Raw genomic sequence first — 26,347 nt, forward strand, 5'->3', positions numbered from 1 at the left:
GATACATAAATTTAAAAGGAAATAAAACAGACAAAGTCAATACTAATTTTCAGGCTTTAAAATTAGCTTTAAATAAGTCAGTGGTAAACTTGCATGGTATTTTCATTGGGGTCCGCTCTGCTAGGTGGTGAGTAGAGTGGCTCCTGGTCCAGTAGAGTTACATCCTAATGGGGAAGAAACGAGGAATCAGATACGTAAATAAGGCTATTGCAGCCTCTGGTAAGTGTCCTGGAAGGCACCCCAAGGTGACAGGAAGGGAAGTGGCCACGGGGTTGGGGAAGTGGAGGGGTGTGCAGTGGCAGCTACCAGGAGACCTTTCAGAGGAAATGACGTCTGAGCTGAAGCCTGAAGGCCAAGAATGAGGCAGCCACATAAATGGATGAGATAGTGTAGGAGTCCTGGTGAACACAAGGGTGAAGCGATCTCTACAATTAACCGCCTCGGGTTAGTTTCTAATGACCAGGAACTCTTTCCGCTATAAACGTGATCGATTTAAAAGTCTGACCTCAGATTTTGCCAAGAAAATCTAAAATATGCCGGCGTATGTTCTTGGGAAATTGTTTTTAATCCTTGGTGTCAGTCACTATTTCCTGCTTTTAACTTTCGTATTTTATAGAATTTTGTTCTTTATATTGCTAACAAATAATTAGGACTGTAGTCACATGCAAAGTACACAAAGATGTCAGAGAATTCCCCCCACCACCACCCCACCCCCACTCCAGATGCCAGGATACCTCTGAGTTAAGGATTTTAACATTAGGATGGAATGGACCCCTCTTACTACCTGGCACCCTGCTCCCATCCCTTTGCAGCCCTGCTCACCCACCTCCTGTTGGCCCACTCACCGTTCCTACACCCCCTCCTGTTCGGCACTCACGTTTCACTTGGCCAGGTGGCTGTGCAGACCCACCGAACTTGCTGTGGTCTACAGTTCACTATCTACAAACTCCACCTGAGATTATCAGTCATGCCCCCGCCTCCGTTCCCTCAGAATGCATAGGCCGGTATGTGTCCGTGTGCAGTACCCTGAGGATAGGGTCTGTGCGAAGGGGGTGGAGGTGGAAGTGGGTGGGAGGAGGGGGCTGAGTGCCTGTGAGTTCCAGGGAGTTAAGAGGAGGAAGCAGGGCCCATGCAGAGTCGGGGTGTGGGTATGGATGGAGTTACAAGACACTTCAGTTTCAATCACTACCTCCTTAAAAAATGAAGCTACTTTACAACATGGACCATGAGTTTATTTTAAGTAACAAAATACCTCATAAAGCATGCGAAGCTGATCTGCACACATGCAAAGTGACACATTGATTTGTTTCCGATCAGTGACCGTGAGCAGTGCTGCCCAGCCATTCTCCACCCCCAGTCCCCGCCCTCTTTGTCACCTCGGTGCCTGCCGCCCACGAGCTGACTCCTTTCACAAACCAGGAAGGCTGTGCTGCCAGTCATTTACGGTCGCTGTTCAGCACAGTACAGTATAGTAGTTAACAGGATGGACTCTGGGTTCGAATCCTGACCCTACCACTTATTCACTGTGTGACTCTGAGCAAGTCATTTCAGTTCTCTCAGCCTCCTCACCTCCAAGGCGAGAACAATAATTACACCTATCTCATAGGTTTGATGAACATTGACTAGAAAACATATGGCATAAAACCATTTTCATTAGCTCATTCAAGTCTCAAATAGAAGGTATTGTTTCTATTTCCCACATTTAGAGATGGAAGCTCAGAGACGTTTGGAAACAGCCCAGGCAGCAGCTTCAGGGTGTGGGGGCAGGATTCCCAGCCGGGTCTTCTGCTTCCAATTCCAGAGCTGCCTCCCCTCCACACAGCCTGTGGCGTGTTCACGTCTGGGGACCCTCGATTCACACGGCCTCCCCTGTGGTGCTCACAGTGTGTGGGAGGGGAGGGGTCTTCCTTGAGCACACAGCAACCTCAAATGCACGGCAAATAAACAACTAGAAACGGCACGGTCCTCCCTTGTATTACCACGCGTGCTATGATAAGCCTACCCACGTTAAAAGGGCCAGAAACCTTACATCAATTATTTTGTCTAAACCAAAATTTTGAGGAGAATAAGAAATACCAGGAGCCCAGCTGGTGTGGCTCAGTGTTTGAGTGTGGACCTATGAACCAGGAGGTCACCATTCGATTCCCGGTCAGGGCACATGCCCGGGTTGTAGGCTCGATCCTCAGTGTGGGGCATGCAGGGAGGCAGCCGATCAATGATTCTCTCTCATCATTGATGATTCTATCTCTCTCTCCCTCTCCCTACCTCTCTGAAATCAATTTTTAAAAAAGTGTATATGTGTGTGTGTGTGTGTGTGTGTGTGTATATATATATATATATATATATATATATATATATATCCTACCTAATAATAGACAAATATGCAAATTGACCGCACCTTTGCTATGGCCAAGCCACGCCCACCAGCCAATCAGGACGAGTATGCAAATTACCCCAACAAAGATGGTGGCTAATTTGCATATCAAGACAGCGTAGAAAGAAGCCAAGAGCTGCAGAAGGGAGCAAAGCTGCGGAGAAGCAAGCAAGCCGGGGGGAGGAGAAGGGAGGAGTGGAGGCAGGGCCGGGGGCAAAGGAAGGAGAGCGGGGTGGGCTGGCAGAGAAGGCGGGCCGGGGGACAAGGGAGGAGTGGAGGCGGAGCCGGGGGAGAAGGGAGGAGAGCGGGGCAGGCTGGCAGAGAAGGCGGGCTGGGGGACAAGGGAGGAGAGCAGGTGGGGCGGGGTAGAGTGCAGCAGGAAACCCTATTGCAGGATTTTTCCTGCAACGGGAACGCTAGTGTGTGTGTGTGTGTGTATGTGTATATATATATATATATATATATATATATATATATATATACACACTATCTATACTAATAAAAGGGTAATATGCTAATTAGACCATGATACCTTCCAGGAGACCTTCCAGAGGTCCTTCCAGACAAAGCCATGGTGGCGGGGCCAAGGCAGAGGTGGTTAGGGGCGATCAGGCTGGCAGGGGAGGGCAGTTGAGGGTGAGCAGGCCAGCAGGCAGAGTGGTTAGGGGCGATCAGGCAGGCAGTCAGGTGAGCGGTTAGGAGCCAGCGGTCCCACCAGATTGTGAGAGGGATGTCTGACTGCCGGTTTAGGCCCCAGGATCGGGCCTAAACCGGCAGTCAGACATCCCCCAAGGGGTCCCAGATTGGAGAGGCCAGGCTGAAAGACACTCCCTCCCCCCTCCCCACCCACCCGCCATGCATGAATTCCGTGCACTGGGCAACTAGTCTATAATAATAAAAGTGTAATATGCTAATTAGACCAGAAATCATTCCAGATGACTTTCCGGACAAAGCCAGGGCTGCGAGGGAAGCCTGGGTCCTGGGTGCCAGAGGGAAGTCAGTGCTAGCAGCCGGGGGAAGGAAGGCCTACTCTTGCATGAATTTTGTGCATCAGGCCTCTAGTATATATATAAAAGAATTACCAAGAAAGAGATGCAAGCAACCATCCTCAGAGATGGTGCTAATAGATGGTGCAAGACACAGACTGGTGACCACAGTTACCCAGCTTCCCCGGAAGCCAGGTCAGCTGCCAGAGCCCATGCATGGCTCTCCCTGAACTTGTGCATGGCAGTTGCCATGGTGTTCATTTACTTCAGCCATTATATAATTAGCCCACAGAAATGATTAGATGGCGATAATGTACGCGTACATCACGCTCCGTTTACAGGCTTGTAGTTAAGGCTGTTAGTCACGCTTCATGTGACTACAACCAAATCTGTCACAGAGGCTAAGCTGACCAATAAATCCATGTCAAGTGGAGAGAATAATTTGAGTGATAATAAAAGGCAACTGGTTCCGATTTTTATTTTATTGGCAGAAGTTTCCTGCTGCCTGAATGTCATTTAACTCTTCGGGAAACAGGGCCGAGGGTCCTGAGCCTTCCAGCCCTACGTGCAGCAGTGGGGATTAAAGAGATATTAGCCTCCCGAAGACAAGCGAACTGTGAGATCTGATTTTCAATTAATAAGTGCCGTCAGTGGGGGAGAAGCCATGGAAAGGATGTGAGGGCCACGGGGAGGTGCGTTAGGTGGATGCGGTTACTATGGTGATGGGTTTGTTCTCCCGGAGACAGAGCTGGAGCCCAGGACAGACACGTGGAATCAGGACGTCATTGTCCGCAGGAAGCCCTTCCCCTGACCTACAGCTATGAAGCTTCCAGGGTCTCATTAAAGGCTTTTGCTTCTGGCGTTGCCGTGGCAGAACCAGCAGCTTAGGGACTAATGCCACCCAAGGCTGGCAAGTGTTCCGAGGGCGGTGCCCGGCCCACTCCCTCCCACAGTTACTCACCTAGAAAGAACGCCAATTGCCTGTCCACGTGGAGAGGAGGTGAACAGGGGCCCTGACGTTGTAATGGGAGGTGTGAGAGTTGCTTTATAAACCTCTGCAGCGTTTAACACTGACATGCTTTCTGATTCAGAGGAGAAAACATGGTATATGGGTTTTTCATAGTCCCCCCCCCCCCCCCCCCCGCCTTCTAGGACTATGATATCCAGGTGACAACATCATGGACTCATTTCCAAAGCAGAGGCTGGGGAGCCAGGTTAGATTCTCAAGTCCGTGAGGAAGGTGAAAAATGGCAGACATGACACATAACTGTTGAAAATCCCTTACATTGCAAATCAAGCACAGCACACCCAGTTTTATGTGTTGTGTTCAGGTGTTCTTAAGTATATTGAAATTTGAGAATGCCTGAGATGGATTGATGGGAGGAATGATGCCCTGTCTGCTCTAGTTTCCAGGACCCCCTACTTCTTTCTTTCATTGATTTCTGAGAGAATAGAGAGAGAGAGAGAGAAATCAATGATGAGAGAGAATCATTGATTGGCTGCCTCCTACATGCCCCCTACTGGGGATCGAGCCAGCAACCCCAGGCATGTGCCCTGACCAGGAATTGAACCATGATCCCCTGGTTCATAGGTTGACACTCAACCACTGAGCCATGCTGGCTGGGCGGGGACCTCCTACTTCTAATAGCCTCCTGGCTTCTCATCTCCCCACTCCTCATAAGTGGGACTGCCCCCCGTCAAGTCCTTGAGCCCCTGTTCTTCGCTGTCCACAATCACTCCCTGGTGGATATAACCCAGTCTCATAGCTTTCAACCCTTCCACATACTGACTACTTTCTCTTAATAGCATCTTTAGCCTCCCAGACATCCCATCCACAGATTCACATATCCAACTGCTTGCTCAACAGCTCTGCCTGGATGTTTACCATCCAAGTAAAGGAAAGCAAGCCCAGCACCAAATTTCTCATCTTTCCCTTTCAAACTTGTTCTTCCTATGTATGATCTTCTCCATCTCACTAAATGACTCCATTTTAGTGGCATGAGCTCAATACCTTGTCTCTCCTAGTCAGCATTTCCTGCTAGCTCATGCCTTTGTGCTCGGTTTGGATCCCGTACTTTGCAGTGATCCAGGTGATCAGAGTAGAGAGGTCGATGAGGACAAAGCCCGTGCCTGCCCTGCTCTCTGCTGGGTTTCTGCGCAAGGCCTGGCACAGAATGAACACGTGAGAAGCTCGGGAGAGCGGCGAGATTGCTGGTGAAAGAGTGGAAAGGTCATTGGGACGAGTCTGCCCTCCACATAGCCAAATGGTGCATTCTTTTTGATGGTTATAAGACTGCAGCAAGTGCCTGAGATATTTACCCAGGTGGCACTTTCTCAAACCCTGTCAAACCAAGCAGCTTCATCTCCAAGTGCCATCGTGTGCTGAACGGGACTGTTCACTATAGCGCCCTGAACTGGTGCCATTTTCAGTGCCTACCTATCGAGCATTCCGTGCTTCTAAAATTGCATCAAGAAGACTGAAAATAGCGAACTAAAAATATAAATATAATACCCTTGTTAATGAATCTTATTACCTCTTTGTGGTGCTTCATGATTTTAAAAAATCTGAGAAGGCTAGATGAAGGAAAGTCATGACATATTAATGATTTCAAATGTGTGCTGGAATTGGCAGAACAGAAAGTGGCATGAATAATTTACATAAGACACCAATTTTTTTCCCCCCCTTTTTGCAAAGGTTGAAGCATGAAAACGGGGGAGGGGGCCCTCTGGAAAGACAGAATTATATATTGAGTTGTCCAGCGATCTCCTTGCATTTGGAGGGTTAACACAAGTTCAGATAACATAGGACACCATCTAGTCATTTTGCGGGGATTATATTGAAATCTTTTGACACCACATTTAGTTCCCTCTGACTCTGGCAGCTGCTGGGGAGAGTTAAGACTAAATGTTTGATGCCCAGTGAATTAAAGTCTATTTCTGAACCCAAATCTCTAAATCCTGAAGAAATGGTCACGGAGAAAAAAAAGGAAGGCAGGAGACAGCACCGGGGCCATTGGTTTTTGCACCTCCTTATCGCCACCACACAAACAACCATGGGAATTGGATAGGAAATGTCCTGAAAGTAAGCTCACAGCACAGATGATGACTGGGAGCAGTCAGGAATAAAGGCCAACACAGCCACCTTGTTGCTTTAATACCTTTTCTCCATTGTCTTTCTTTCCTTAAACTACCTTTGAGAACATAGCTATAGGGTGCTGAAGAGGAGTGGAGTCTATTTCAGCTGGGCATAGTCATGACTTCAAATGCATAAGGAAGATTAAATTTCTATTAGCTCTATATAACATACATTCCATATGCACATACCCACAAACATGCACAACCATACAAATAACATACACACATATTAACAGTGCAGGAGAAGCGTAAGAGAAAACTACTATGAGTATGCTCAAGGCTCACATTAATAAAGAATGAGGATTTCAGTGATTAGGGCAACACCAAACCTCAGGAAGACGATGAATTTCAAGTTTCTTTCAGTAGAAAAGATAGATCAATAGGTACTTGAGTCAATCCATAAATTATCTGCTGTAGGTTGTCTTGAAGAAGTTGGCCCAAAGGGGCTCAAAAAAGGGAAAAGTAGAGAAATCAGCCCACGTGATCAGGCAGGGCAGCAGTCTGCACCTCAAGAAAGGGCCATCCATCCATCCACCCACCCACCCATTCGTATACTGAGTGCATGCTACTGTCAGGCACTGTGTGAGGTGCTGTGAATATGAAATAAACCTGTGTGTAGGGGAGGGGGAGGTGTGGATATGAGGCAATACATCTACCATTTTCCAGGTCACCCACTCAGAGTCCCATCCCAAAGCTTCGAGTTGTTAATGATGGCTGAATCCTGGTCCTGGCCTTTCCTTCCATGAGTAAGAAAAAGGATGCCCAAGGAAGTTAACTCACTTCCCAACGTCATAGCATTCAGTGGCTCAATGGGCCTTGCTTGAGGACTTGGGCATGTAGATATGGAGACAACCTAAATCAAGCAATCACCATGACCAGGCAGCCCTGTGTGGCCTGAAACCCAGCACACATCAGAGTCGTCTGAGCAGCTCTTATCTATTTGTTTTTTCATTAAAAAAAAAAAAGTAGGACACTCTGATTGCTTTGTATTGGGAGGAAAATGCAATATCTACATTTGTTTTAAAAGAATCTAACCATTCAAAGGGGCATATCATAAAAAATCCTAGTTTTTTACCTTCTAGGTCAAAACTGTTAATAATTGCTTTGCATCCCTATGAAATATGTCCACACATAAAGAAGCAAATATGTGAATAGGTCTCCCTACCTCTTTAAACAAAAAGGATACCCTGGGTTTTTCTTTTTTCACTTACTATATCTTGTAAACAGTTATAAGGTTCTGTGGCCTTATTGGAAGTTCCATAATATAGTTACCCAACCCCTGTTGCTAGACATCTAAGTTATTTTCAGTATTTTATTATCACAACTACCTTTCTAATATATATTTGCTTATATGTGTAAGTATATACATCAATAGGATAATATCTTAGAATTTCTGAATCAAAAGAAAATGAATTTTTTTAAAAAATTTCATAGAGATTTCTAAATTGCCTAATATTAATGCACTAAAACCCATCTGAAACAGCTCACAAAAGTCAATTGTTAAATATTCAATAATCTTGTGAGCCAGTTGTTAAATTTCTTATACTGTATCTTGAAATCAGCCACGGTGGGAGTATTTATACCATGAAAATCTGGGCTATTTGTTTATTCATGGCCTATAAAGATAACTACCACTCATTTTGGAAGGTTTTTAAAGTGTGGGACGCATCCCAGGCCTGAAGAATCAGAGCATCTAGGGATGGGAACAGAGAATTCAGACTTGCAGAGAGTCTCTCGTGGGCGTTCAGCATGGCTGAGAGGAACTTCAGCGGTATTCAGAGAAGGAGAGGAGGTTGTCCGAGGGAGCTTTCTGGAGAAGATACTAAACTGGAACTTGAGGACTGTTCAGGACTTGGATACACAATGGGTCCTTTAGAAGGATCCACATGCTGGAGGTATGTTCCTCAACTATCTGAAAAACAAACTCTTGCGAAGCAGAGGCTACGGTCACTTGCTGTGAGGATTTCTCTCACTCAGCTGTCCTCACAGCCATGTGTCTGCTCCTTCCTGGCAGAGCTTACCTCAGAACTTCCCCCCGAACCCTCCTCACCTGTCCTACCAACACTAGGTCACATCCATGTGCCAGGGATGAGTCAGGCTTTCCGCCTCTCCCCACCTACCAAGGCTATCTCAGATCTGGTTGAGTAAACTGTGAGTGACCTTGAGGACATTAATATGCACTCACCACAAGAGGGGCCATCCCACTGGATTAGGTCCAGAGTGGCACATGTCTCTAGAGACCTACAGTCTTAGAGGTCTGATAGGATCTTTTTGACCAAGAATATCACAATGACCAAAACAAAACATCTCACTCTTGGTCCCCACCTTCCAATAGATCCCACGGAGGGTCTCCTCAGGAGTCCATTATAAACTTTCTACCCAAGTCCGACAATATTGCTCCAATGTCATTTCAGCTAAAGTTAGAAAGCAGTCCAGCTGATGTTGGATCTAGATAAAAGCCACACAATTCAATGAAAAGTTGAAATTCTATTGTCTAGGGCAGGGGTCCTCAAACTTTTTAAACAGGGGGCCAGTTCATTGTCCCTCAGACCGTTGGAGGGCCAGACTATAGTTTTAAAAAAACTATGAACAAATTCCTGTGCACACTGGAAATATCTTATTTTGAAGTAAAAAAACAAAATGGCAAAAACACCCGCATGTGGCCCGCGGGCCGTAGTTTGAGGACACCTGGTCTAGAGCATAGATTCTAGAACTGGACTGTCTGAGCTCATGTCTCAGCTCTGCCCTTTATTAGCTGCTTGACCTTGGGGATGTTGCTTAACTTCTGCATGCCTCAATATCCTCATGAGTAAAATGTGGATAATAACAGTAGCTATATCAATTTTTTTGTGAAGCTTATATACCGTAATATATGTGTATGTAATGTACACCACACATACATCTCACTTAGAACAATGATGACACATTAATCCTATATGCTGTGGCTATTTTGATTATTTGGACAGTCTTTCAAATATAAGTCCTCTATTTCAGATTGTTTCTCTCTACATGCACAAACCCAGAGACAGGAAAATTAAAGCCAGTTTCATTGCAAAAGATGAAAGAAACAGAAAGAGACATAAAGCGAGGGAAGAGAAATAAAAATTACTCATTTGGACCAGCTATAGTGGGATATAGGTACAAAAATTGCTTTAGACCTCAATTTAACAGACCTTATAAGAGATTTCCTTACTTAAAAATTACTAGCTCAGTATGAAAAAAAATGAAGTTTAAATTGGGCAGTATTTCCTATTCCATCATTTGGGGTTTATTTGCTCCTCTCTTTTTATTTGGACCTTTTGAAGTAATTTAATGGAAGCCAAGAAGAGTCATAGGCACTGACTGACCAGGAAAACTTGCACACGAAACTGCAGGAGAAAAGGGCATTCATTCATCTCTTTCCCACTCAACATAGTGCCCTTTCCCCAGAGGCAAAACCATCGCAAGAGAAATAAATGGCTGGTGTGGGCAGAGGCTGGAAAGACCCGGAATCTATTTTATATTTACTTACACTGACACATACTCACCCAATGTCACTATGGGATTCCATTATTAATAATTCAGCAGTTCAATTTCCTTATTTTTCCTTACAAATTAGGGTTTTAAAAGGGCGTATCATGACTTAATGTAAAATGTATTAAAACATCCCAAGTGTGAAAAAAAGGAAGTACAGCCATAGTTTATTTTTGTATTCACTTCAACATAGGGAATAAAACCTTATATAATGAGAAACCACATGTTGTAAAAGTGTCTGTATTAACATTAACGAGTTGAGTATAAGTTCCCTGATTTATGTTTGCTGGAGGAAACCTAATGCCAATTAGTGAGAATTGAATTACAGCCGCTTCTCAGGGAAGTGTGTTTTGTGACATGGGGAGGTGTTGCAGGCAAAAGGAAAGGCACTTCAGAGACCTGTGGGGTGCAGGGAGCTCCCGGTATTGATCGGGGAAAGTAAGGAGTTCTGGATGGGGGGCGGGGGGGGGGGCAGATAAAAATGGCGACAGGCAAAAACAAGGCTTGGGATGGTTAATTTTATGTTTCAGCTTCACTGGTCTAAGGGATGCCTGGATAGCTGGTGAAGCATTATTTCTGTGTGTGTCTCAGAGGGTGTTTCTGGGAGAGATTAGCATTTGATTCAGTAGACTGAATAGAAAGATTGCCCTCCTCAGTGTGGGTGGGCATCATCCAATCCGTCAGGGGCCCGAGTAGAACAAAAAGGCAGAGGAAGGCTAGACTAATTTTCTCCCTTTTTGAGCTAGGACGTTTATCTTCCCCTGCCTTTGGAAACGGAACTCCCGGTTCTGGAGCCTTCAGACTATGGGACTTACACCAGCAACCTCTCCACCTCTCTCCCTCACCCCCAACCCCTTCTGAATCACACCACCAGCTTTCCCAGTTCTCCAGCTTGCAGACAGCAAGTTGTGGGACTGACTTCTCAGCCTCCCTAACTGTGTGATCTGTGTGTACAAGTGAGCCTCAAAGTGTGGCCTGGAGCCTGCATTATCAGCATCCCCGGAGAACTTGTTAGCAATGCGCATTCTCTGCCCCATCTCACATACACTGAGTCCAACAAGCTGGGGTGGGAAGCAGCAATCTGTGTTTAACAAGTCTTGTGGGTGATCCTGGTGCTGTGAGTCTAATCCTGGTCTGAGGACTGGGAGTGTAGACCAAGACACAAGGTTTAGCCCAGACAGTGGAATCATCTGAGAAACTCTAACACAGGTGTCAGTTCCCCACCGTTAGCCAATGAAATTTGGGAGTCAGGCTCTGACGTGTGTATTTTCTGAAAGCTCTTCAGGTAATTCCAATGTGGGGCCAGGGTTGAGAATCACTGGTTTAAACTAAGACTTTGTAATCTCTAACATGCTAATAATGGGGAGGGGGGGTACTCTCAGGAAAAAGTCATTGATAACAACTCTCTTCTAGTTTAAGCCTTGGTCACACTGGCCTGTAGTTGACATCATCCATTTCCTAATGGCCAACACCAACTTGCCCATGCCCTTGGTAACCATGTTTCTGAGAGACTTAATAACAGAAAATCCTTTCTGCACAGATAGCATGAGGTAAGCTTCTACTTAGTGAAGACTAAATCATCAACTGAACAGAGAATGGGGCCCAAAGTAGCAAGATTTTAAAAACTGAATTTTCAATGCAATTGTTTGGGAAGGGGTTGAGAGGGGGGGAGTGGTGGGAGAGGGAGGAACACAAGCATCTATGAAGAAAAAGAAAACGTCCATACTTTGCCTTAGGAATAAAATAAAGTAGCCATATCCCTTTGGTCTAACCAGAAGCTATTTCTTAAATTTCAAATATCATCTTCACTCATCACAAATTAATTGGACACTTGTTGACTGAGCAAACTTTAATAATGATAACTACCATTTATTGAGCACTTACAATGGGACCACATCTTGGAGGAGGCGGTTTGGGATCTAAAGATGATATGTAAGTTGAAACTCAAATAGTCAGCATTACCCTTCAACATCCCATAATGCCTGAGTTACTAGAGGCACCTAGGAAACAAGTCCCCGTGCGCTCAGCTGATCACATCTCCAATCTCCCCCTGCTCACCGAGTGGGGTGGCATTTCTCTTTGTCAGCCAGGGACTCACCTTGAATGTCCCCGCTGTGCTTTGTGTTGGTGTTTTATATACATTAGCTCTTATCCATCGCAACCCCACAATGCAGATATTATTAGTATTATTCCTATTTTCCAGATTAAGAGACTGAGATTTAGGGAAGTTAAGTAAACTTCCCAAGATTGGGTATTGGAGCCCAGATTAGGATAGAATATGCAACCATAGGACTCAGACCCTTTCCTTCTCTAAACTAGAGCCAATTTAAACATAATTTTTCTTTAGTGAGTCTTTTTACCTTTATGTCATTTTTAGTAACAGCAAACCTTTTCTTAGTGATCAAGTATGATCCCAGCAATAGTTTGAGGCCAGTGCTATGTGATTAAGTCAGAACTTGGTCCCTTCCCTCCCACCCTTTCCCAGTAGCAGCTCTTAGAGGGGCCTGTGTTCCCATTTTGTAATGGCATGTGTGTGTGTGTGTGTGTGTGTGTGTGTGTGTGTGTGTGTGTAATATATGCATATATATATATTTTTTTTTAAGAGGACACAAGTGTTGGTGAGGTTGTGGAGAACAGGGAACCTTTGTGCACTGTTGGTGGGAATGAAAATTGGTGCAGCCACTATGGAAAACAGCATTGATTTTCCTCCAAAAGCTAAAATAGAACTTCCATTTGATGCAGCAATCCCACTTCTGGGTGTATGTCCAAAGGAAAGGAAAACAGGATACCAAAGAGATACTTGCACTCCCATGCTTATTACAGCATTATTCACAATAGCCAGGATATGGAAACAGCTTAAGTGTCCATCAACAGATGAATGGATAAACATATACATATGTGCAATGGAATAGTAATCAGCCTTGAGAAAGAAGGAATTCCTGCCATTTGTGACAACATGGATGGACCATGAGGGTATTATGATAAGTGAAATAAGCCAGACAAAGAAAGACAAATACTTTAGTCAAACTCATAAAAACAGAGTGTAGAAAAATGGTTACCAGGGGCAGGGGGGGCAGGGTGAGGAGAAAAGGAGATATTCATAAATGGTACAAACTTTCAGTTATTAGATGAATCAGGTCTGAGGATCTAATGTATAACATGGTGACTATAGTTCATAACACTGTATTATATAATTGAAATTTGCTAAGAGAGCACTTATATGCTCTCACCAAATAAATAAATAAATAAATAAATAAATAAATAAATAAAAAGGGAATGCATGCATTAATTGACTAGATGGGAGGAATCCTTTCACAATGTATACCTATATCAAATAACCACCATGTACACTTTAAATATCTTACAATTTTATTTGTCAGTTATACCTCAATAAAGCTGATAAAATAAAAATAAGCAATGGATAAAATGGGCCATATATTTGGCACCCTTATATAATCCCCTCCAATCCCTGCTTGGTGGTCTCCAGAGCAGGAAGCCCCGGGGGAAAGGACTCCCCTTGCAGGTGACAGGCCACATGTGCAAGCCCCCCAAAGTGAAGCTCAGAACAGGAAGCCGTGGAGCATGCCAGTAGCTATCGCATCCCTCCTCAGCACCCCGGACTCGGCATCCCCAGACTCAGCTGGAACTTTCTTGCCCTTCCAGTAGAGAAACAGACTCTGAAGGGGTAGGCATTTCCAGTAAGTGCCCCAAATAAAGCCAGAAGAAACTCTAGAGAGGTTCTGAGATGATTGATTCCCTGCTCCGTTTAGCGTCTCCCTGGGCCCATTCTCCTCCTCCCCCTGGCTCCCAACCTCCATGCTCCTGCACAGACACAGCGGGGAGCCCTCCTCATCACCCACATTTCCTGGGACTGCAATCCAGAGCGAGGAGGAATGGCTTTGTCTGGGAAGAGAAGCAGGAGCGATGGAACACCTCCCTGCTCCACAGCCACGCCCTCTTCAAACTGCTCCAATCCCAGACGAAGAGTAGAGAGCGGCAGGAGCCCAGTTAAACGCTTTGAGCTGCTGCACACAGATGTGCGGCTTGCACACTGAGCAACTCCATAGATTGCGACGTGAATGGCATGCCCTGGAGTTGGCAGCCCATAATCTGCACCGCCGTATGTGGCAGCCCTGCCAGCCAGCCCTGAGGTTTTGCCAAAGCAAATAGTAAAGCATAACGCTGTACATCCATTTTTTCCAAAGCAAAGCGGGAGTAGAAGAAGTCTGCTGTGCACAATTTTCTATAATGATACTAAGGAGGCTTCTTTTAAGTAATTCAAATGCTCAGGACCATTAGGTGACTTTCCAAAGAATAGAATGTGCTTATTTGCTTATTTCCTTTCTTGTTATAATTTTGAGGTGGTTTATCGTTAAACATGCGTGTATGTTCCCATAAATAGAAGTGAAAGCATTGAAAACAAGAAATTACGCCAACCACAGAATTAACACACGATAAACATTTAAACTTAATTGTGAGTCTCCTGGAAACCAAGGCAAAACAGGAAAATATAATTAAATCATTCTTAGCTGATGAATAAAACATACCAAAAATTTGGAAGAATAACCCTTTTCCTGACTCTCAGTCCTTAAAGAAATGCATCGTGATGAAGCTAATGCTCTTTTCTATATTGGCCAGGCAGCAATGGTGAGACTGGGGTGGGAGGGCAGAACTTGGCGGGCAACGCACCACCAAGCCTGCATGATGTGGTGGCCAAGCTTGCGGGAATGGAAGCCAGCTGACCAGGTACAGATCCCAGCCGAACCAGGGCCAGCCACTAGCATGGCTCATTTCCTTGTCTGTAAAATGGGCTGGAAACGTTACCCACCTATGATCGGGCTGTGAGAGTATGTAGAATAATGACCATGTGTGCTTAGCACAGTGTCTGGTTCGCAGTAAGCCCTTAATAAAAACATTAGTTCTTGTTACTGAAGCCCAGGAGGGGAGCTGTAGCTGGTGGCTGGGAGCAAATGTCAAGTTACACAGAGATGCCCAAAGAAGGACACACGAGGAATCAGTCCGGAAAGCCAGGGGGAGGCACCTCCTGAGAGATGGCCAGCCTTTGTGCCCTCAGCCCTTCACAAGGCCCAGGTTCCACCGCCTCGGGCAAGCCCTTGCTTCTCTTTAAAGTATCCCTCTCTGCAACCAGGAAAGCGGTAGCTCTTCGGTTGACAAAAGCTTCGCTGCAAATGCAGAAGGGACCTGTACGTGTACACGGTGGGTTCTTGAATCGCCCCTTCATGAATGATCAGGGCACCAGTGTCCTGGCCAGGCTGGAGCCTCTGGCCACAGCCACCTGTGTGTGGTGGGTGGCAGGGTGAGGGATGTGCTGGCACAGAGAGTGGTGGAGGGGGGGGCACAGGATCCAGAGTCCTAACCGTGAGTCAGGTGGCTCCCGGAAGGAAGGAGTGTGTGAGAGGTGGAGTCTCAGAGGCAGGCACGGAGCCACAGTGACCTCCAAAACCAAGCGTCTGCAATGGTCTGACTAGAAGAAGAGAGGGGCTGGGAAGTAGAGGCTGGAGGACTCCGGTAGGGCCGTGCCACAACCCGTAGTGAGAAATGAAATTTGTCTCCCATCCCAGAGCTCACACACAGAGAGAGCTAAACTAAATTTCCACCAAACAGCTTACTCTTAAGGAACGTTGCACTCTCATATTATCATTTTCATTCTATTTTTTCAAATGCTGTTTTATTTCACAATTTTCAAAACCACTGCTGTAAGGAAAAGTTGGAAAAGGCCCTTTTGGGGGGATCTTGAGTCCAAGACAGTGAGAGAGAAGATTCATCATAATAGATACTGAGTAACGGCAAAGAGCTTCATACTGCAGTGTGACCATAAATGTTATGCCGTAGGGGGTTAATTCATTGAGGATCTATATTAAATCACTCAGGCCTTACACATGTAATTATGTAATTCAAAAATTACATTAACCAAACTTGATCTGTCTTAACTAAAATGAAATTAGCCGCCTCAACTATGCCATCTAAGGACTTGATGGTTTGAGGAGTGGGTGAATGGCATGCCCCACTATCTTCCCTAAATGTGTCCCTTCTCATCTGGGCTTGCACAGGGGCCTTGATAAGAGAGATGTCAAGTCCGCATGCTCCAGTCGGGCCTGGAGCGCTGGCCTTCTCTGAAGATACTCTCCTCAGGGCGCTCATAGCCAATTCCCATCAGCTTAGTTCAGGCGCCCTGGCCGGGTGCTCAGTTGGTTGGAGTGTTATCCCTTACACCAAAAGAGAAATAAAAAATAAAAATAAATAAATAAATAAATAAAGATTGTGGGTTCTGCCCTAACCGGTTTGGCTCAGTGAATAGAGCATCGGCCTGCAGACTAAAAGGTCCCAGGTTTGATTCCGGTCAAGGGCATGTACCTTGGTTGCAGGCACATCCCCAGAAGGAGGTGTGCAGGAGGCAGCTCGGTGTTTCTAACTCTCTATCCCTTTCCCTCTCCCTTCCTCTCTGTAAAAAATCAATAAAATATATTTTTTAAAAAATTTTTTTAAAAAGATTGCGGTTTCCATCCCCAGGCAGGGCACATACCTAGGTTTCGGGTTTGATCCCCAATATATACGGAACCTCTCTCTTCTTCTTTATAAAAATCAATTTTAAAAAAATCCTTGGGTGAGGCTAAAACAACAAATAGTTCAGGCGACTAAGTGAATTTTCTAGACATCCTTTTCCTTCCACTCCTTCTTTCTTACACTTCCTCCCTTTGTGCCATTAGACTTTTCCAATAAAAAGGTTATGGTGCTTTTTTACAAGCAAGCAGTTGCTCTTACAGCTCCAGAATGCTAATGCTTACCAAAGGAAAAAAAAAGTGTTTATGAGACAGCGGGTTCTACCCCAGTCCTTGCCATTTCTATTCGAGCAATGCAGCCCCAGTCCTCCCGCAGCCTTTCCTTAGTGCCCCCCAAGGACCTGAGCTTTCACCCGAAGCTCCCACGGGAGGAGGGGCTGCCAGAGAGCAGAGTTCTCACTGAAGGAAGGCTGCAGGGGTGGTCGTGAGGGCAAGCTGTGCCTGAACCCCAGACTTAATTTCCTGACATTTCATTTCTTCTTCAGGAAAACTAGGATAATCATTAATATCAGGCAGGGTTGTTATAAAAGGAAGAAACAGTGTGTGTAAAAAGAAGGAGAGTGCAAGCCACATGGAGATATTGAAAAGCAGTTGTAGAAGTAGCAGTGTTATAGTAGCCGTCGTCATAGTTACAGTAAGTTTCTTCCTAGATGGACTCAAAGGAAGCTAGGCTCATTTTGATTGCAACCAATAGGAAATGGATCAGTACTGTCACCACCATCCTATATAACAAAGAGCTAATACGCTAATTAGACCAAACAGCAGAACAACCATCCTGACGACCTTCCGGACAAAGCTGGGGCTGTGAGGGCTGAGGCAGCTGGGGCTGCGAAGGCCTACTCTTGCACAAATTTTGTGCATCGGGCCTCTAGTTGTTAAGTATTGATGAGTCAGCGTTAGCTCACATCATTTACAAAGAGTATTGGACCCAGTGTCTATCCACTGGGAAGGTCTTTAAGGTGGGTAACATGGTGTGAAGTGGCAGCATTCTGCGTAGTGATGTAAAGTGAGTCAGTCACGAGATCATAGGAAGCAGGGACGAGGTGACTGGCCTCATCAGAGCGGATTTTCTACACACACCTTTTCTGTCCCACCAGATTCAGAGCCCTCTCATCCCACCCCAGGTTTCATTTGTCTTCACACTCTCTCCACCGCCTCACCTGGCTATGATCCATCCACAAAGCAGATATGCAGCAAAGCTTTCTCGGATGGTAAATATACGTATTAGACAATCACCTGGCACTACATCAGACATCAGGCCATTAGTGCATTCTTGGTGACTGCGGTAGAGAGCAAATCTGAGGCCCTTTTCCAAGGTAACTCACCATGCCCTGTCCTGGAGCCCTGGGGTGAAGCAGTAGGGGAATCTTTTCAAGTCAGATTTGGTGAGAGGCATATGGGAGGATGCTGTGCCTGAGCTTGTCATAGCCAAGCCTACGTGAGTCCTGTCTGTTGTGGGCAACTCGCTCCTTGGTGAGGGGCTCTCTGGGGAAGAGAGATTTCTCAGGCCACACATCTGAGCCACTAAAGAAGCATTCACCTTGAGGGAGCATGTCAACAAAAACTCTCGGAAAATTGTCTGATACAGGGAAAGTCTGCATCTGCAGAAAGGACTTGTTATCTAGATGCATTTGTCCACTTTTCAGCTGGATTAGAACATTCAGGTATTAAAACTATTAGGTCTGCTTAAGCTAAACAGAATAAGCAAAACCATGACCAGGAGAAGCTCAAATGGTTTCTCCTCGCTAATTTTCAACATCATCAAAGTTAGATCTCAGAGTCTGAGAATCAGTTGTATCCATCTCGCAACAAATCACAGGTACTGCCGAAACCGGTTTGGCTCGATGGATAGAGCGTCGGCCTGCGGACCGAAAGGTCCCAGGTTCGATTCCGGTCAAGGGCATGTACATTGGTTGCGGGCACATCCTCGGTAGGGGGTGTGCAGGAGGCAGCTGGTCGATGTTTCTCTCTCATCGATGTTTCTAGCTCTCTATCCCTCTCCCTTCCTCTCTGTAAAAAATCAATAAAAATATATTAAAAAAAAAACAAAAAACAAATCACAGGTACAAGAGCATCTGCATCACTCGTACAAAATGTACCGCTGTTTAGTTGGATTAAATAACCCAGAATGATCTATCTGCTGTTGCTTTTTTGGTGTTTGTTTTACAATTTAGTGTTTCTTAGATCAGTATAGATTATATATTTTATATGCACAGCTAATACGTTTTATTTTTCTCAGGGAAAAAAGAAGCCAAAGGTGTGTCATATTTGATGTGACCTTAGAAGAAACAGGATACTTTACTGTGTTCCTCTAAGACCTCTCAGCACAATGCCCTGTGCATCACCCCTGTGTTACTCCTGGGGCCCCTCCCAAACAGCCCCATCCTCCCTGATGCCCAGAGTAATGAGGAGATGGCACGTCACAAAGGCGTATGGGGACAGCATTGACTGCTGCCCAGGACAAGCTAATTATTTCGTAGATCCAAGCATAGAATGAAAATATGGAGACCCTTGCTCAAACACTTTTAAGAACAAAGTGGCAGGTGAGCATTAAACCAAGCGTGGGCCCTTCTGAGCTCAGGCCCTGTGCATCTTCGCAGACTGTGTGCGTGAAGCTGGCTCACCCCCGGCCACAGGAGCGGGCTGTGCTGAGCCTGAAGCACGTTAAGTCTGCAGACTCCCCAGAAACCCTCCCTCACTGACACTTCACGCTTTCCCCAAGCTCCTCCCCACAGCTACATTTGTGCACAGCCTATTAATTCTACATATGCCCAATTAACACCTTCTGTCTTGGGGAAGGGAGGTGAGTCCTGTGGGTATAGTGAAGCCACAGGAGGCCTCTAGGCACAGATCTGGGTAATGTCTCCCCCACTCTGAGCCACACCAGTTTGGGTTTCGTCTCCTCATTGATTCCTCTTTATGTTCCCCTTTCTTTCTTTCTTTCTTTCTTTCTTTCTTTCTTTCTTTCTTTCTTTCTTTCTTTCTTTCTTTCTTCCTTCCTTCCTTCCTTCCTTCCTTCCTTCCTTCCTTCCTTCCTTCCTTCCTTCCTTCCTTTCTTTCTTTCTTTCTTTCTTTCTTTCTTTCTTTCTTTCTTTCTTTCTTTCTTTCTTTCTTTCTTTTTTGGTTAATCCTCACCTGAGGATATTTTTCCATTGATTTTTAGGGAGAGTGGAAGAGAGGGAAAGACAGAGAGAAACATTGATCAATGTGAGAGAAACACATCGACTGGTTGCCTCTTGCATGAGCCCTGACCAGGGCCCGGGTCGGGTAGGAACCTGCAACCAAGGTACGTGCCCTTGACCGAATTGAACCCAGGACCCTTTGGTCCACAGGCCGACGCTCTATCTACTGAGCAACCGGCTAGGGCTGTTCCCCTTTCTTTCTTACCAGTCCAGGTATCTTTTGCTTTGGAATTAGCATGCCTGCCCCACTCTCCCAGGCTTTTCTGTCTTCACATCCTATGTTCAAATCATTTTATTCCATAAACCAACCCTCCACAATACATGCCATGAAGAGCTTCAGCATTGTGATTGATCTGTAAGTCAGAATTCTTCTCCATGTGAACCCTAGTAAAGTTTGGTGTATTATCAAGTTCTTAGACCAACTTCTAGACCAGTCTTCCTTCATTTGGAGCTTTCTTCTGCTGGCTTTGGACTTTAATTTCTCCCCCAGAAATGGTTACTGTTAAGTCAATGGTTTAATTTAACCTAATGAGCTCACAGTGTCATTTTTTTTTTTTCTGAGACTATCACTTTGACTTAGAAAATACTTTCAAAACCGATGGCTTTTTAGGGGAGGCAGTGTTAAGGAACCACGAGTCTGAAAAATGCAAGAAGCCAGTTTTTATTTCATTTTCCCATCAGACTCCATGCACTCCCCTGGGAGGGGGTGACAGCAGTTCCACACCAGATACCAAAAAGGAAGTGATCCTATGAACTAATTGGCTGACCCCATGAAAATTGTTCAGAACAACGCTTTTCTGGCAGTGCAAGTTTGACCAGGTACATTCCATAGTTGGGGATAATTAGCACCGCAGATGTCATTAAAATCTAATATCTCACAAGAACTTGGAGTTGAACTTAGAAAGATGATTAGCCATTGCAGCATGCTCTCCCGTGCTGCAATGGCAGCTTCCTTTTCTGAATCTGTCTTATTGTATGCTGAGTCTGCAGGCATATCATTCCTCAGAAGGGCGCAGAGACGATTAAATGAACAAATGTGTAGGGCGTGTTTGGCGTACATCTGGGAACATAGCAAGCACTCAATAAATGTTAGCTGTTGTTTTTATATGCTCCTTGATTTTTGAAATGGCATTAATTTCTGTGACAACCAGGGCACACGGAAGCATTCGGCAGCCCTGAAAGCCAGTCTCCTCATGTGAGTGCTGATGTTCACATGCTAATGTTGTTTCTAGCTAAGGAAGGTGTTTCTAGCTACAGACTCAAAGTTCAGGTTAGCCACTTACGCTGTGAACAGTGATTCATAACTAGAAATTTTTTAAAGCATATTTTTATTGATTTTAGAGAAGAAGGGAGAGGAAGAGAGAGATAGACACATCAATGATGAGAGAGAGAGAGAGAGTCATAGATCAGCTGCCTCCTGCATGTCTCACACTGGGGATCGAGCCCACAACCCAGGCATGTGCCCTGACTAGGAATCAAACCCTGACCTCCTGGTTCATAGGTTCAACGCTCAACCACTGAACCATGCCAGCCAGCCATAACTTCGAATTTTTACCCCCAAGGACACTTGGCGATGTCTGGAGATGTTTTCAGTTGTCACAACCCAGGGAGGAGCTGTTGGCATTTAGTAGAAGCTGTGGAGGCTTCTAAACAACCTACAGTGCACAGGACAGCCCCTCCCCTCACAACAAAAAGTGATCTGGTCCCCAATGCCATGCCCCAAGCCCAAGAAACTCCGATCTATGAGAGACTGGTGGGAGATGGACCTCACTGGGCCTCAGCCTCCTCATTTTGAGAAAACAAAAGAAATAACATTACTGGCAAGGTTGTTATAAATAATAGCAATAAATATAAATGAAAAGTGCACAGTAGGATCCCTGACATCTGGTCAACCCTAGTGCTGACATGGGTGGTAATGGAAGTGGTGGTGAGTCCTGGAGTTTTTTACATAACCTGTGGAGAATAAACTCTCCATTAACACCTGGGGGACAGGTGAGACACTCGGAACCACTTAGGCTTTTTTGTTACTGAGATAAGAAAAGAAGTAACAATAATCGTCTCTTCACCTTGGCTCACAGTTTCATCCCTTCTCACACACAAAATCCAGGCCAATCAGTGGTGTGGACCTTGAAACAATTTTTCTGTTCCGTTATTTACTCCGTTATCTTGGACACTCTGTCTCTGCCTCCGTTAAAGTCATACCTTCACAGAGACAGTGACCTATGGGAGGGTGTGTTTTCGTGTTAATGAGGCCACGTCTCCACAGGACAGGGGCAGCGGGGCCCCACACACACCAGCTTGAGTCTATGTCAGATCATGGTCTCTGTTTCTCACACCCTAAAAATAGTTACGCTAAGTAGAGCGGACACAATGCATAGCACTATGAAATCTCGGGGGACTGTCCCACCAAAGGGACAGGAAACTGCCCTCGGACCTGCGTGGCCTTGGTCCACACTATGGGTTTCGACAGAACTGTGTTTGGGCAGCTCTGGTGAGGGCACGCTGACAGCCCTGAACGATTTCACTTACTGGTTAGTGTTAGTTTTACATTCACAACAATCCTCCCCAGCACACCAGAGAGAAAACAGAAACCCTCCTACTTGGAAATTAAAGCCTATGCAAAGATTCTATGCATAGCCCATGGACACAGCCAATAGTGTGGTGAAGGCCTGGGGTGGGGCAGGGGCTGGGTGGAGGGAGGAAAAGGGGGAGATGGGGGACATCTGTAATACTGTCAATAATAAATAAGTAAGTAAGTAAATAAGTAAACTGTGCAAAGAGGAGTGATGCCTGCCACTCTTGTCCATGGCGGAGAACTTGGAGTCAGGTCTCAGGCCCGAAGTGTGTGTTCATATTTATACATGGACTTGAAGTGCTGCTGTAGATGTGGAGTGGCTACTAGGCTCTAGAAGAGTGATTTTCAACCTTTTTCAACTCATGGCACACATACACTTATTACTAAAATGCTGCAGCACACCAACAAATATATTACATTTTTTGCCGATCTGACAAAAATATAGGGGTAATTCTGATTCATTCACACTGGGCAGCTATTGTGTTAGCTGTTGCCTTTTTCTTTTTCTTTTTTCAGTCTATGGGAAAAGAGGTCCATGCCCCTGACTGAATAGTCAGGTATTGATGTTTTAAAAATTCTGGTGGCACACAGTTGAAAATCGCTGCTCTAGAAGGGTTTACCCTTCATAGTTATTCCTCTCAAAAATAATCTCCCTAAGGAAACAGATGGCAGTTCCTCTATCTCCATCAAAGAAGTTCAAGAGTAGTCAGTTACTCAGATTATGCTGACGATAAACAGTGTCATTCTGTTCAGTTCCTCAAAGAATCTTCTATTTAAGTCATAGCTAATCACTGTTTAGCAAATTAAACACCTTGAGTACTTCAGAAAGGTGTATATGCTGTCAGAGTAAAGGCCTTAGGGAGCTCCCATGGCGATGAGTTTGTTTTTTCATTACATGGAATATTATCCATTTGGCTTGAATCTGCGACAAATAATTTTTTTTCAGTCCTGGCTGAGTTGTTCAGTTGGTTGGAGCATCATCCCATGCACCAAAAAAGGTTGCAATTTTGATCCCCAGTTGGGGTGCAACTGATCAATGTTTCTTTCTCACATTGGTATTTCCCTCTCTCTTTCTTTCTCTCTAAAATCAATAAACATATCCTCATGTGAGGATTTTTTTTTAAGTAATTTTTTTAGATCCCTTAAAACAAACAATACAGATCATGTTTGGAACTTTGAGCCTTCAAGAAGACATTCTTTTAGCACCTGGAATTTCCTGGATAAAACAGTATCTTGTCAGTATCTCTAGATGTGGGCAGACGCTCAAAAGGTGGGTGTCAAGAGGTGAAGTTAGTAGTGGAACAGTGGAATGCTTATGGAAAGGTGTGACCTCCAGGTGGGGTGCCTGGGGCTGAGCAGTACCCTGCTAGCGGTTCTCAACCTGTGGGTCATGACCACAGGTTGAGAACCGCTGCTGTAGAGCCTAAGACCATCGGAAAACACATATATTTACATTACGATTCATAACAGTAGCAAAATTACAGTTATGAAGTAGCAACGCAAATAATTTTATGGTTGGGGGTCACTACAACATGAGGAACTGTATTAAAGGGTCGCGGCATTAGAAAGGTTGAGAACCACTGCTTTAGAGGGTCCCTCTCTGGCCATCCTCTAACCACATTCCCAGCCACCTCCCCACCTTCCAGAGCAAGAAGTTCAAGGGACTGAGGGGTCTGGTGTCCCCCTGGAATCCAAGCCCCCTCCCCTTCTAGGCGATGATCAGTGTATCCTGGGAATTCCCTGCTCAAGTGATCCCAAACCTACATCCCTGACCTACACAGGCTTCTACCCCACGTCCTCTGCCACCAGTGTGCATGCTCAGAGGCCCACAGAGTGACTTGGGGAGGAGGAGCTGTTGGCATGGATGTGAACAGAATTTGAATATACAATAATAGAGGGCACACACATATACACAAAGCCCCTGCAAGCTGAGGACCGGGGAGCCAGCTCTCCCTGCCTGGCTGAGTCCTAAATTTGAACCTAATCTTCCAGGGAGTTATATTTGTTAAGATAGTAAGAGAGAATATATTTATCTAGCAGCTTACCAGCCTAATTGACAACTTCTAAAGATTTTGACATACGGTATGTGGGCCTTCCATCTGGACTCACATCCTGGAGCCCACCCATGTTAGAGAGTGGGAGTGGCTAGGCAGATCTCCAGTTCTGGTGGCGATCCTCTTTTTATAGCACCACCTGGGCATGCATGACCTTCAGGCCTGCTTCCTGATCCCCCCTCAGGCCCTCAGTTATACTGGACACAGAGAATTCCCAAGGTGTACATCTGTATTTGCTCAAAGTCCCTCTTTGAAAGAAGGACCTTTATCAGATATGTTTCTATTACTCTAATTAGTTCACAAACCTGTGAAAGTTCTAGGAATTGAGGCTGGAATATGAGCAAATAAATATTATCTATCTTTTGTGTGCATCTCATCTTCTCTTTTGCATTCATGGGTTTTGTGCTGTGTGTAGTTACCCAACATTTCCACTATGGAATAGCATTCTCACTCAAGCCTGCATTCCCATAAATTGTCCTGTTCTCTTCACTCACAACTTTGTTACACAGTCCCATTTCCTCATTGAAGATGATTTTATCCAAGTGAAAGAAAAAGTCTGCAGACACTAATTCATACTATGGTATGAATGATTGATAGGCTTCTTCTTATCATTTCTAGTACAATTGACTATTTCAAAAAACCCTTGTTGAACAAAGTGAGTAGTTTCAACTGCCAGCTATTGTGGACATATATTAGGAACAAGGTAGGTAAGAATTTTCACTTTTTTATTGGCAGAAATTTTTATCAGCAAAAATGTATTGACATAAAATATATTTTTCTTTTTATAATTTATCTATTTATAATGAAGACCAATATAGTCCAATATCCCATATAATAAATATCCCAATAAAAGGAAATAAACTAATTAAACTTAATTTATTATTTATTAAATCAATGACATTGGCTGGCAATGCAGAGGACAAACTTACATTCTCAATAGTGAACATTGCCCAAAGGATTCTATTGATGAACTATTTCCTCTAACTCCCAGTTTAATTCTCACAGAGTGTAACCTTAGAGTCCAGTAATTAAGTTTGAATCATGACTGTCTCTGCTCTTCAAGCCTGCATGAAGGTGGTTTTAACCCAAGAGAGTTACTTTTCAATTTAAAGAAGGTTTGTTAGCAAACATGTGTTATGAAGGGGAAGAAAAATCTTGTGAATGGGTTTTTAATATATCTAATACCCTGTCAAAGACAAAAATGGAGCAAGGAAGGAAATTGATTTTATTCTCTCAGATGCAATCAGGAAAGCACGACAGATCCGAAAATCAGAGCATCTTGGCAGCATGGTTTTGCCTTGGACTTGTATAGAGAGGAGTAGACAAGTTATAAGCAACTGATTTTCCAGCTGGGATGCTTCTGTCATCGGGGAAGTCTCAGGCAGTCAGGAACAAGGAATGTTTGCCTCTGTGTCCAGCTAGTTTTGAGGGGACAGTTGAGCTAGTCCTTTATCAGACAAAGAATGGAAATTTGGAGTGTCTGAATGTCTCTGTCATAGGTACACAAGGAGGTCATCCGTGTGCCTTATCAGGTCATTTGGGGAAGAGTGGCTCTTTGTAGTAAGCCATTCTTTCCCAGAACACAAAAGGGGAGGGTTTTTTTTCAACTGTCACTGTTTTCCAGAAGTACAGGGTTCAGGGGAAGTCCACATTGTTCACCATTTGTGGAAGCGAACATTTTCCTGACGCACTGCTGTCTGTCTCCTACTGTCCTTCCCTCACCAGCCTCACTTTCTGTCTCCAGCACCCCAGGCATCGTCCCTCCAGGGTCTTTGCACTTGCTGGTCCCTCCGCCCGGAGTCCTGCTCCCCAGAGATCTCACCCTCCTTCAGATATTTACTCAAGTGCCACCTTTGCCGGGAGATCTCTCCACCCACATTGCCCATCTCCCCTCCTTGCTTTATTTTTCTCCTTAGCACATACCACTATGGAACACACTGTATACTC

Source organism: Cnephaeus nilssonii (genome assembly GCF_951640355.1).
Source record: "Cnephaeus nilssonii genome assembly, chromosome: 3".
Lineage (NCBI taxonomy): Eukaryota > Metazoa > Chordata > Mammalia > Chiroptera > Vespertilionidae > Cnephaeus > Cnephaeus nilssonii.